The sequence below is a fragment of the Rhinopithecus roxellana genome, chromosome 15 (assembly GCF_007565055.1).
Source record: "Rhinopithecus roxellana isolate Shanxi Qingling chromosome 15, ASM756505v1, whole genome shotgun sequence".
In the NCBI taxonomy this organism is placed as follows: Eukaryota; Metazoa; Chordata; class Mammalia; order Primates; family Cercopithecidae; genus Rhinopithecus; species Rhinopithecus roxellana.
The window spans coordinates 45707154-45721416 of NC_044563.1; the positions used below are offsets into that span (position 1 = coordinate 45707154).

The 14263-nt window shown below is 38.3% G+C and overlaps 1 non-coding gene across 1 annotated transcript; it reads right to left on the minus strand.

Annotated features, from left to right (window-relative positions):
• Positions 1-536: 536 nt before the first annotated feature.
• LOC115893783 lies at positions 537-640 on the minus strand. Its single transcript, XR_004053837.1, has one exon. It is a non-coding gene; the product is annotated as a small nucleolar RNA U13 (small nucleolar RNA).
• Between the last annotated feature and the right edge of the window lie 13623 nt (positions 641-14263).

Here is a 14263-nt window from a genome sequence, read left to right on the forward strand (position 1 = left end):
TTTTAGTGGAGATGGGGTTTGGCCATGTTGGCCAGGCTGGTGTCTCAGACTCCTGACCTGAAGTGATACACCCACCTAGCCCTCCCAAAGTGCTGGAATTACAGGCATGAGCCACTGTGCCTGGCCTTCTTCATGTTTTAATTTTTGTTTCCTGACTACTTGTGAACTAGTATTTTATTTGCAATAATTAAATATGGTGGCTGAGGAACATTTTCTAAGATAAAACTTTATATTATTCAAGTGTGTGTATATGAAGGTTATACATAACATGTATGAAGTATGATACCATTTCTTCACATTGGCCACTGAATGGGCATTGAATGTGATCATTAAAAATTGTTTTATTTTTATTAAAATACTTAAATAGATGCAAATAGATTTTTAAAACATTTTTGTTTAATTACTTTGATTTAAAATTTTGACATTTTCAGAGCAGATGATGAATCTGAAAAAGAAGTTGATATTTAATGATTATAATTTGTTTTCCTCTTCAGAAATTTTAGGGAGATTCTTCTTCTTTTGTTTCTTTTTTTTCATGTCAAACGGGTAATGTGACAACAATGTAACAAGGTACAAGGGTGGCATATCTCATACATGTGCATGAACACTCAATCATTACACTCATGAACTACAAAAGGATCAGGAGAGATTATTTTGAATATTTTAGAAAAATACCTTTCAAACATTAAATAATGGGAATTTTCCAGTTTTTGAATTTACTTTACATTTTTTGATGGAAGATATATTTGAACACTTTGAATACAGTCACTTTGGTTTTTTTTAATCTTTTAGGACTTTGAGAATGAGTACAAGTTAAGGTCAAGATAGAAATAGAAAATACAACACTGAAATTCAGAGAAGAAATAACTAGGAAGAAAACTTGTCAAGATAGCAAAAAGAGAACATACTTATTTTTTTTTTCTAAAAGTTTGACAGTTTGATACCTGACTTTGAAATATTTAGACACATGATATATAGGCTGCTATGTATCATCTGGTCCCACTATTACAAATGTTAGGGGTGGGCCTTTCAGACAGAGTCCATGCACAGTTACCACAGCAAGATCTTTTTGGCCTAACTTGTATTTTAGCAATTATAAAATAATATAATTAAATTAGTAGCCTCACAATTGGAGAAAGTCATGAAGTGATAGCAAAAAATTCAGCACATTTCTGAAGTATGAATAACTCAAAGAAGATTATATGATAGACTTGGATGTTTTAAAGTACTATATGGTTTTCTTGGTGGAAAAACGTCCATGTTGAAATAAAGAATGGTTTCTAGGATAAAATGATCTTCAAGGAGGAAAACTATGTTAAGAAGTGATTCTATTAATTTGGTCAATCAATAAATGAGTAATGATACTCATGTAATGTGCCCCCAGCAGACAACAATGTTAAAGGTCTAAAGCAAGTAAAAGATGTGATCCTGGCTGCAGGAATTTTACAATCTAATTGATTTAATCGAAGAGATAAGCAATGCATACTTGAAACAATTAGAGATTAGATTCTAAAAGAATGAACTGTGAAGTCCAACAAGTTTTACTGAGGATCAAAGCAGAGAAACATTGGTGTGAACTTGAGTCATCTTGCAGGGAGAGATTCTTAGAGGGCTCTCTAAGAAGAAAATGAAACCCAAAATAATAATCTCTGGAATGGATTTAGGAAGGGTCTTATTGGTTCAAGGAAACCACATGAACTATAAACCGTATTTTTTTTTTTTTTTTTTTTTTTTTTGAGACAGAGTCTTGCTCTGTCACCCAGGCTGGAGTGCAGTGGCCAGATCTCAGTTCACTGCAAGCTCCGCCTCCCGGGTTTACGCCATTCTCCTGCCTCAGCCTCCCGAGTAGCTGGGACTACAGGCGCCCGCCACCTCGCCCGGCTAGTTTTTTGTATTTTTTAGTAGAGATGGGGTTTCACCGTGTTAGCCAGGATGGTCTCGATCTCCTGACCTCGTGATCCGCCCGTCTCGGCCTCCCAAAGTGCTGGGATTACAGGCTTGAGCCACCGCGCCCGGCCTAAACCGTATTTTAAAACAAACAAAATGTCATTCCTCTGTCTCCTCCATAGTAATGCTGTAAATTTTCCTAATACTATCTAGTCTTATATTTTATTTTTCCTTTCTTTTTTTTTTTTGACTTGGAGTCTCGCTGTGTCACCCAGGCTGGAGTACAGTGGCACAATCTTGGCTCACTGCAATCTCTGCCTCCAGGTTCATGCCATTCTCCTGCCTCAGCCTCCCAAGTAACTGGAACTACAGACACCCGCCACCATGCCCGGCTAATTTTTTGTATTTTTTTTTAGTAGAGATGGGGTTTCACCGTGTTAGCCAGGATGGTCTCGATCTCCTAACCTCCTGATCTGCCCACCTCGGCCTCTCAAAGTGCTGGTATGAGCCACCGCTCCCAGCCTCTTTCTTTTTTTCAGAGATGGGGTCTCACTATGTTGCCTAGGCTGTTCTCAAACTTCTGGGCTCTAACAATCCTCCTGCCTCAGTCTCCCAAAGTACTGGGATTACAGGCATGAGCCACTATGCCTGGCCTCTATATATATATATTATATATATATACACACACACATATGTATACGTGTGTGTATGTGTGTGTGTGTGTGTATATATATATACACAGTTTGTTTGCTTTAAAGACAGGGTCTCACTCCCAGGCTGGAGTGCAGGGGCACGATCATGGCTTATTGCAACTTCAAACACCGGCACTCAAGTGATCCTCTCTCCCTCAGCCTTCCTAGTAGCAAGGACTACAGGCACACATCACCATACCCAGCTAATTATTTCAATTTAATTTTTGTAGAGACAGGGTCTTGCTATGTTGCTTGGGCTGGTCTCGAACTCCCAGGCTTATGAGATCCTTCTGCCTTGGCTTCCCAAAGTGCTGCGATTACAGGCATGAGGCCCTGCGCCTGGCCCAGATACATATTTGTAAAAGCTCCATATTTGTTACCTATTATCCCAAGACTTAGTGACTTAAAACAATAGAATCTCAGTGGGCACTGTGACATGTGCCTGTAGTCCTTGCTACTTGGGAGGCTGAGGCAGGAGTATGTCTTGAGCCCAGGAATTCCAGGCTGTAGTGTACTGACTGTGCACTTTTGAATAGTCACTGCACTCCCAGCCTGGGCAACATAGGGAGACTCTGTCTCTAAAAAGAATAAACGAAAAACAGTATCTCACATAGTTTCCATAGGCCAGGAATTTGGAAAGAGCTTAGCTGGTTGGTTCTGGCTCAGGGTGCCTCATGGGGTTGTAATCAAGATGTTGGTCAGGGCTTCTGGAGGCTTTACTCTGGTGTGGGAAGATCTGCTTCCAAGATGGCTCATTCACAGGCTGGCAAGTTAGTGCAGGCTGTTGGCGGGAGGTCTGAGTTCTTCGCCACGTCGACCTTTCCCTTGGACTGTTTGAGTGTTCTCATAACTTGGTGGCTGATTCCTGCCAGAGTGAGTAAGCCAGGAAAGAGCAAAGTGGAAGCTGCAATATTGTTTATGACCTTAGCCTCAGAAGTCAAACATCCTCAATTCCTCAATATTCTACTGGTTGCACAGGTATTCCTGTTCATCATGGGCAGGGGATATACAAGGACTTGAATACCAAGAGGTAAAGATCACTTAGATCCATTTTGGATGCCGACTAGTACAAGTCCCCAAATTTTTTCTTTCTGTCTTTCTCTTTCTTTCTTTTCTTTCTTTCTTTCCTTCTCTCTCTCTTTCTTTCTTTCTTGTTGTTTATTCTTCAGAGTCTCACTTTGTCACCCAGGCTAGAGTGCAGTGGTGTGATCTTGGCTCTCTGCAACCTCTACCTCCCGGATTCAAGTGATTTTCCTGCCTCAGCCTCCCCAGTAGCTGGGATTACAGACACCCATCACCACGTTTGGCTAATTTTTGTGTTTTTTTAGTAGAGACAGGGTTTTGTCATGTTGGCCAGGCTGCTCTCGAACTCCTGACCTCAGGTGATCCACCTGCCTCAGCCTCCCAAAGTGCTGGGATTACAGGCATGAACCACCGCACTTGGTCAAAATTTGCTAATTTTGTGGTTAAAAAACGTAGCTAATATCAGTAATTTCATGTTTTCAACCTATTATTTATAAAGGTGCTACCATGAGCTAAGACACTTGTGATAAATTTTTAAGAAGGTATAAATATAAAAATATTTTTCTTTCTAAACATTAATCAGAATTTCAAATGAACAAGAATAAACTATTTGTTCTTCAAGCATTGTAGTTATTTGAAATGTTACTATATCATTGATATTCTCATAAAGTTTTTGATGCATGAGCCAAAGGATGTGTGGCAGAAGTTCTGAGAGGGCAACATATCAGTGTGACTTGATGAAAGCGGTTTAACATCCCTGGGATCAATTTTCCTCATCTGTAAGTGAAGGAATTGGGTTAGATGGCATGTAAGTAGTCTTTCTGTGCTAAAAATTTTTAACATGTCTGTTTTTTTTTTTTTGAGACAGGCTGTCACCCAGGCTAGAATGCTGTGGCATGACCGCAGCTCACTGCAACCTCCTCCTCCCAGGTTCAAGCGATTCTTTTGCCTCAGCCTCCTGAGTAGCTGGGATTACAGGTGTATACGATTAAACCTGGCTAATTTTTGTATTGTTAGTAGAGATAGGGTTTCACCCTGTTGGCCAGGCTGGTCTTGAACTCCTGACCTCAACTGATCTACCTGCCTTGGTTTCCCAAAGTGCTGGGATTACAGGCATGAAGCATAGCACCCGGCCTTAACATGTCTTTATATACTGTGTATGAGCCACTACCAGTTCCTTTCTTAAACTCGTCATAAGAATTGCATATTTAAGTGCTAGAAAAATGACTGTAACTAAAGATGTTCATTTATTAACATATAATATTAATAGTTAAACTCAAGGTCTCTTCAGCTTTTTAAAGTAGTCCAGAGAGTCTTTCTTCCAGCTTTTTTCTCTCGAAAGCATAGACTGCCCTTCAGTAAATCAATTTACTTAATTTGACTTGCTATATTTGACAACATTTTTTTGGGTTCACATATTTTTCTTGTGCCAAGTACTGCATTTTCCATTTCCCACAGAACCAGGACAAACTGTACATCCCCTGCTGTGTCCAGGGTAGATCTGGCTAAATGTCAACTATGTTAATTGGTATAGAGAAAACAGCAGCCCTATTTTTATCTGATTAAAAATCCCCACAAACATTCTCTTCTAAACTAAAGCTATGTCAGTACAAAGTGATTTAATTATAACATAAAGTTGGGCAGATGTGTCCCTCCAGCCTTTATTCTACTGTAGCACGCAGAAATGTTGCTGTTTCCTGGAATCCTCAAGCATCTAAAATTTTAATCCTACTTCTGGAGGTTTAGAATTCAGTACTTGAAACTTTCTCTAGTTTGCCAACTGGAATAAAATATATTTTCTTTAAAGTGATATGTTTAAACAAAAGATTTGAATTAATCTATAGAATCTTATTTAAAAGATAGTTGGAAATACTTTATTCCACTGTTAAAAAGTCTATGTCTTAAAAATTGCCCCAGGATGAGCAGATTATGTAATATAATTGCTTTAGTTAAACGAGGTGTGGGAGGTGTGGGTGTAAAAGAGTAAAAGGTAATGAACTTTGATAAATTTATATGAGCTATAACAAGGTACCAGGGAAAACTTAATTTTATCAGAGAGTGACTATATATCTTCAGTGCTCATTCAAAATTGTATGCTGCCCTTTAATGTTGGAATTACCCAGGACTGTCTTTAGTTCACTCCCAGGTTAACTTCATACATTCCATGATTTCACCAACCGCTTACACACTCACAGTGTTTGGGTCTGATCTCCAGCTTACTGAAAGCCACATCAATATCCTTTGGCATACTGGACAGTTCCATTTGGGTATCTCAGGAACAACTCTAAATCAGTATGTCCAGGACTTTCAGTTTTTATTCTGGCATGTAAGTAGCTTAAAAGTCACCCCTCACCAGGCATACTGGCACACACCTATAATCCCAGCACTCTGGGAGGCTGAGGTGGGTGGATCACGAGGTCAGAAGTCCAAGACCAGCCTAGCCAACATGGTCAAACCTTGTCTCCACTAAAAATACAAAAATTAGCCAGGTGTGCTGGCACACGCCTGTAATCCCAGCAACTTGGGAGGCTGAGGCAGGAGAATCTCTTGAGCCCAGGAGGAGGAGGTTGCAGTGAGCCGAGGTCATGCCACTACACTCCAGCCTGGGCAACAGAGTGAGACTCTGTCCCAAAAAAAAAAAAAAAAAAAAAACAGTCACCACTCCATCCTAACAACAAATAAAAAAGCTGACCAAACAGAAAAATCTACAACATTTCTTAGATCTGTCAAAAAAAAAAAAAAAAAACAAAAAACGAGGTCACAGGTCACAGGGCAGATTGCTGCCCCAAAATTGAAGACAGGCAGGCAGATACAGGGAGCCAGTGCCAGGGTAGGAAAACCTAACCTGTAATTAACAAATTGCTGGAGGTTCAGTGTGGACAAGTCTTCGAGTTATAAACTCCAGGGGGACCTTGTCCTAGGAGGCCCCAACACTTTTGTGAGTTTTACCTCCTGAAGCTCTGCCAGGTACACACAGTCAATACTGGAGAAAAATCCCTCATGCTTCTTGCAGGGGAAGAGGAAAAGGAACCATTTTTAAATATGATAGAGCACTTCTTTCTTAACAAGGTCTACCATCATGGGAAACTATTTTATCTGAGTGGATTTTTTTCCCAACACCAGCAACCAGTTCTCCAATTCTCTGGATACCAGTTGGATGCCAACAAATTCCATTCAATTCTGACACTAACTACCTGGAGTTGGCATCAGGCGCCATAGGGTTAAGGGCTCAATCTCCTAAGACCTCCTCCATTTAAAATGCCTATCAGAAGTCCCTGGGCACTCATACATCTGACTGATTGGCCATAAATATGGGGTTATTTCTGGGAGGCAGAGGTTGCAGTGAGCTGAGATCGCGCCACTGCACTTCAGCCTGGGTGACAGAGCAAGACTCCATCTCATAATAAATAAAATAAAAGAATAAATAAATATGGGGTTCCCATGAGCCCCTCCTTAGGTTCAGTAATTGGCTAGAATGGCTCACAGTACTCAGGAAGGCACTTTACTTATATTTACTGGTTTATTATAAAGGACACAGATGAACAACCAGATAAAGAAATGCACAGGGCAAGGTCTAGAATGGTCCTGAGCTCAGAAACTTCAGTTCCTGTGGAATTAGAATGCACCACCCTTCCAATACATGGATGTATTCACCAATTCAGAAGCTCTCTGAATTTCATTGTTCAAGAGTTTTGATAGAGCTCAATCTCCAGGTCCCCATTCCCTCCCCAGAGGTTGATGAGTGGGGCTGAAAATTCTCACCCTCTAATCACTTGTTCTTTCTAGAGACCAGTTCTATCCTGAGGCCATCTAAGGGCCCCACCCTAAGCCACCTTATTTGTATAAATATAGACATGGTGGAGAGGGGCTCGTTATGAATAACAAAGGCACTCCTATCATTCCAAGGGAAATTCCAAAGGTTTTAGGAGTTCTGTGCCAGAAGACAGGAACAGACCAAATATATTTTTATATTATACACAAGATTATTGTATTTTATATGATACCACAAGAGCCTAACCTACCGGGGGACTAAACTATCAGTGCCTAACCTATCTGGAGGACTGGAAGTACACATGCTCACAAAATACTGGAATCAAATCATTGGACTATAGAATGCTTTTCATCCCCCCAAACCTTACCACTTTACCCGAACCTTATCACTAAAGGCCTGTTTACCGGGATTTCTTTCACCTAGTTATTATGTCCAGATTCCAACAAAATAGTACTATACAAAGCACACTAAAAGGCAAAAAAAAAGTTTGAAGAAATTTAAGCATCAGAACCAGTTTCAGTTACGGCATGGATTATGGGATTATCAGACTGAGAATTAAAACAAATATGATAATATGTTAAGGACTCTAATGTAAAAAGTAGACAACATTTAAGAACAGATGGAAAAACATAAGCAGAGAGATGGAAATTGTAAGAAAAAGTCAGAAAGAAAGGCTAGAGATCAAGAACACTAACAGAAATAAAGAATGCCGTTGATGAACTCCTTAGTAGACTGGACTGGGCTGAGGGAAGAATCTCTGAGCTTGAAGACGTGACAAGGAAACTTCCAAAAATGAAAGAAAAAGAGAAAAAAAAATTACTGGAGAAAAGAAACCCAGAAAAGAATATCCAAGAACTGTAAGACAACTACAAAAAGTGGAATTTACAGGTAATGGAAATATCAGAAGGAGAAGAAAGAGAGAGAGGAACTAAAGCAATATTTGAAGCAATAATTTCCCCAAATTAATGTCAGACACCAAACCACAGATCCAAGAAACTCAGAGAACACTAAGCAAAATAAATGCCCACCAAAACTATACTAAGCATATTTATTCAAACTTCAGAAAATCAAAAATAAAGAAAAAATCTTGAAAGAAGCTAGAGGGTAAAAACACCTTACCTATAATTACATCTGACTTCACCTCAGAAAGCATACAAACAAGAATGAAGTGGAGCAAAATATTTAAAGTGTTGAAAGGAAAAAAACCAGCAACCTAGAATTCTGTACCCTGCAAAATTGTCCTTCAAAAGTAAAGAAGAGCTGGGCATGGTGGCTCATGCCTGTAATCCCAGCACTTTGGGAGGCCAAGGCAGGCAGATCAGTTGAGGTCAGGAATTTGAGACCAGCCTGGCCAACATGGTGAAACCCCACCTCTACTAAAAATACAAAAAAATTAGCCGGGAATGGTGGTGTGTGCCTGTGGTCCCAGCTACTCAGGAGGCTGAGGCAGGAGAATCACTTGAACCTGGGAGGTAGAGGTTGTAGTGAGCCAAGATCATGCTACTGCACTCTAGCCTGGGTGACAGAACAAGACTCTATCTCAAAAAAAAAAAAAAAAAAAAAAAAAAAAATTGAAGAGAAAATAAAGACTTTCTCAGACAAACAAAAATGAAAGGAATTTGCTGCCAGTAGACTTGCCCTATAAGAAATACTAAAAGAAATTCTTCCAAGAGAAGGAAAATGATATAGGTAAGAAACTTGGAACTATATAAAGAAAGAAAGAGCTTTGGGAATTTTATTTTTCTTATTCCTAATTTTTCTAATGTAACATTTTGTTCAAAATATTAATAGTAATAATGTATTTGACTATATATTATATATATTCTTATGTATACCTATGGATAAGTGAAATAAATGACAGCAGTAATATCAGTGATAGGAAGGAGGAATTAGGAATACTTTGTTATTATAAGGTACTTGTGCTACCTGTGAAGTGGTATAGTGTTATCTGAAAGTAGACTTGAATTAGTTGTAAATGTATATAGCAAACATTAGTGCAATCACTTACAAAAGTAAAAGCAAAACAAGTATAATCAATCAATATGCTAAGAAAGGACAGAAAACAGAATCACCTAAAACACTCAATTAAAACCACAAAGGCAGAAAACATGTGGAAGACAAAAATAGGAACAAAGAATAAGAGCAATAAATGGAACACAAAAACAAATATGGTAGATATCGACCCAACTATATTAATAATTACTGTAAACATCAGTGGCCTAAGCACACCTTGTCAGACTAGGCACAGTGGCTCACACCTTTAATCTCAGCACTTTGGGAGGCTGAGGCCAGCAGATTGCTTGAGGCCAGGAGTTGGAGACCAGCCCGGCCAACATGGAGAAAACCAGTTTTTACTAAAAACACAAAAATTAGTGGGGCCATGGTGGTGCATGCCTGAGTAATCCCAGCTACTCAGGAAGCCAAGGGAGGAGAATCGCTTGAACCTGGGAGGCAGAGATTGCAGGGAGCCGTGATTGCGCCACTGCACTCTGGCCTGGACAACAGAGTGAGACTGTCTCAAAGAAACAAACAAGCAAGCAAAAAATAAGCACACCTTGTCAGAGTGGATCAAAAACCAAGCTCCAACTGTATGCTGTCTACAAAAAACCTACTTTAAATATAAAGAAATATACATATTAAAAACGAAGTGATATAGAAAAATATACTATGCTAACACTAATCAAAATATAGGAGTAGCTATTATTCATTTCAGACAAGGCAGAATTCAGAGCAAGGACATTATCAGGGATAAAGAGGAGCATTACATAATGATTTATCCCCTTTAGGGGTCAATACTCCAAGAAGACATAACAATTCTTAACTTATATGTGCCTAACAGTAGAGCATCAAAATATGTGAGGCAAAAATGGATAGGGCTACAAAGAGAAATACATGAATCCACTATTGTAGTTAGAGACTGTAACACTCCTCTATTAGGAATAACCAGATCCCACAGGGAGAAAATCAGCAAGGATATAGCTGAACTCAAAACTATCACTCAACTGGATATAACTGACATCTATAGACCATTTTATCCAACAAAAACAGATTATATATCCTTCTTAAGCTCATGTAAAGTATTTGTCAAGAAAGACCATATTCTGGGCCATAAAATACACCTTAAAAAATTTAAAAGAATAAAAATTTTCCAATGTCTGCTCTCAGGCCAAATGGAACTAAACTAGAAATCAGCAATAGAAGGTGGGAAGATCCCAAATAGTTGGATATTAAACAAAACACTTCTAAATAACATGAGTCAAAAAAAAATTAAAAAAAAAAAACTCAAGAGAAATTTTAAAAATATTTTAAACTGCATGAAAATGAAAATATAATTTATCAAAATTTGTGGGATACAGCAAAAGGAGTACTTTGAGGGAAATTTATAGCACTGGATGCATATGCTACAAAAGAAGAAAGATCTAAAATCAATAACCTAAGCCACCACCTTAGGGAATGATAAAAATAAGAGCAAATTAAGTCTAATGTAAGCAGAAGAAAATAATAAGAATTAGAGCAAAAATCAATAAAATTGAAAACAGGAAATTAATAGAAATTTAAAAAATGAAAAGCTGATTATTTGAAAAGATCAATAAAATCAATAAACCTTTAGCCAGGCTAAGAAAAAAACAGGAGAAGACACAAGTTACTAATACCAGAGATGAAAGAAGGGACATTAAAAGGAAGGAACATTATGAACAACTCTATGCTCACAAATGTGATAACTTAGATGAAATGGAGTAACTTAAGAATTGCGAGGCTGGGAGCGGTGGCTCACACCTATAATTCCAGCACTTTGGAAGGCCGAGGCAGGTGAATCACGGGGTCAGGAGTTCGAGACCAGTCTGGCCAACATGGCAAAACCCCATCTTCACTAAAAACACAAAAATTAGCCAGGCATGGTGGCGCATGCCTGTAATCCTAGCTACTTGGGAGGCTGAGGCAGGAGAATTGCTTGAACCTGGGAGGCGGAGGTTGCAGTGAGCTGAGATAGTGCCACTGCACTCCAGCCTGGGTGACAGAGTGTGACTCTGTCTCAAAAAAAAAGACAAAGAATTGTGAAAGACATAGTCTACAAAATCTTATACAGGAAAAAAACAGACCATCTGAATAGACCTAGATGTATTTACAAAATGATACCAATAATTAACAACCTTCTGAAACAGAAAGAATATGGCCAAGATGGGTTCACTGGTGAATTCTAACACATATTTATGGGAAAAAAAATAGACCAATTCTCCACAATCTCCTTCAGAAGATAAAAGCAGAGAATACTTCCTAACTCATTCCATGAGGCCAGCAGAATTCTAATACCAAAATCAGACGAACCTCATGAGAAAATGATAGACCAGTATCTCTCATGATATAGATGCAAAAATCCTCAAAAAATTAGTAAATTGAATCAAAGTATGCATAAAAAATTATAAAACATGACCAAGTGGGACTTATTCCAGGTATTCAAGGCTAGTTCAGCATTCAAGTATCCATCAGTGTAACCTACCACATCAACAGATTAAAGAAGAAAGCTCACATTATCATATAAACAGATATAGAAAAAGTACTTGACAAAACCTAACACCATTCATGATAAAAACTCTCAGGAAACTAGGAATAGAAGGAAACTTCCTTAGCTTGATAAAGAATATCTACAACAACCCTACAGCTAACTTCATACGTGACACTCAGAAACTTGAGGCTTTCCCACTAAGATCATGAACAAGTCAAGGATGTCCTCTCACCACTGCTTTTCAATATTTTACTAGAAGTCCTATCTAAGGCAATAAAATAAAAAAAAGAAAAGGTATGCAGATTGGGAAGGAAGAAATTAAACTGGCTTTGTTTACAGATGACATGATCATCTATGCAGAAAATCCAAAAGAATCAACCAAACCAGCTCCTGTAACTAATAAGCTATTATAATATGGTTGTAGGATACAATGTTAATATACAAAAATCAACCACTTGCCTATATATTAGCAATAAACAAGTAGAATTTGAAGTTGAAAACACATTACTGTTTACATTAGCACATCCCCAAAATAAAATAGGTATAGATTTAACAAAATATGTACAAGGTGTATATGAGGAAGACTACAAATAAATTACGTAACTGAAAAAATAGGGGAGTATTCTATGTTTATGGATAGGAAGACTCAATGTCCTCAAGATGCTGGTTCTTCCCAATGCAATCCCAATCAAAATCCTAGCATGTTCTTTGTGGATACTGACGAACTAACTGTGAAGTTTATATGGAGAGGCAAAAGACCCAGAATAGCCAACTCACTGTTGAAGGAGAAGAACAGAATAAGAAGACTGACACTACCTGATTTCAAGACTTACTATAAAGCTACAGTAATCAAGACAGCATGGTATTGGTAAAAGAATAGACAAAGAGATTAATGGAACAAAATAGCCCAGAAATAGGCCCACATAAACACAGTCAACTATCTTTGACAAAAGAGCAAAGGCAATTCAATGGAGAAAAGATAGTCTTTTCAATAAGTTTTGCTGGAACAACTAGACATCTACATGCAAAAAAAAAAAAAAAACAAAAACAAAAACAAAAGAATCTTGACACAGTCCTTATACCTTTCACAAAAATTAAGTCAAAATGGATCATATTCTAGAATCAGCATCAAGGATTTAAAAAATGGATCACAGACCTTGTCTTTAATCCATTTAGGATGCTCTAATAAATTACCATAGAGTGGGTAGCTTATTTATAACAGAAATTTATTTCTTGCAGTTCTGGAGAGTGGTAAATCAAAGATTAAGACACTGGCAGATTTGATGTCTGGTGAAGGTTCACTTCTTAATTCATAGATCACTGTCTTTTCACTGTGCCTTCACATGGCAGGAGGAAGGAATTTCTCTGGGCCTTTTATAAGGGTACTAATCCAATTAATGAGAGTTCCAACCACAGTAACCTAATGATCTCTCAAAGGCTCCACCTCCTAATACCATCATTTTGGGGGTTAGGATTTTGGGGAATGGATACGAACATTCATACCACAACAAACCTAAATGTAAAACACAAAACTATAAAAGTCCCACACGATAACAAAGGAGAAAACCTAAATGACCTTGGGTATGGCAGTGACTTTTTAGATTCAACCCTATGCATGATTCATGAAATAAATGATAGCTGGACTTCATTAAAATTGAAAAACTTGGCCTGGCATGGTGGCTCATGCCTGAATTTCAGTACTTTGGGAGTCCAAAGTACAGGAGGATTGCTTGCGGCCAGGAGTTTGAGACCAGTCTGGACAACATAGTGAAACCCCATCTCTACAAAAAATAAACAAATTAGCCAGGCATGGTGGCACATGCCTGCAGTCCCAGCTACTAGGGAGGCTGAGGCAGGAGAATCACTTGAACCCAGGAGATCAAGGCTGCAGTGACCCCTGATTGTGCCACTGAACTCCAGCCTGGATGACAGAGTGAGACCCTGTCTTACAAAAAAGAGAAAAGAAAAGAAAAAAAAATTGAAAAACTTCTACTATGTGAAAGACAATGTAAAATTGAATAAGCAATAGACTGGGAGTAAATATTTGCAAAATAAACATCTGATAAAGGACTGTTATCCAAAACATACAAAGAATACTTAAAACTCAACAATAAGAAAATGAACAGGCCAATTTAAAAATGAGCAAAATACCTGACCAGACACCTCACCAAAGAAGATACACAGATGGTAAGTAATCAGGTGAAACGACGTTCAACATCATATGTCATTGGGAGATCCAAATTAAAACAACAATAAGATACCACTACAAACCTATTAGAATGACCCAAAATTCAGAACACTGAAAATACCAAATACTGGAGAGGATGCGTAGCAACAGAAACTCACATCCATTGCCAGTGGGAATGCAAAATGGTGGAGCCCCTT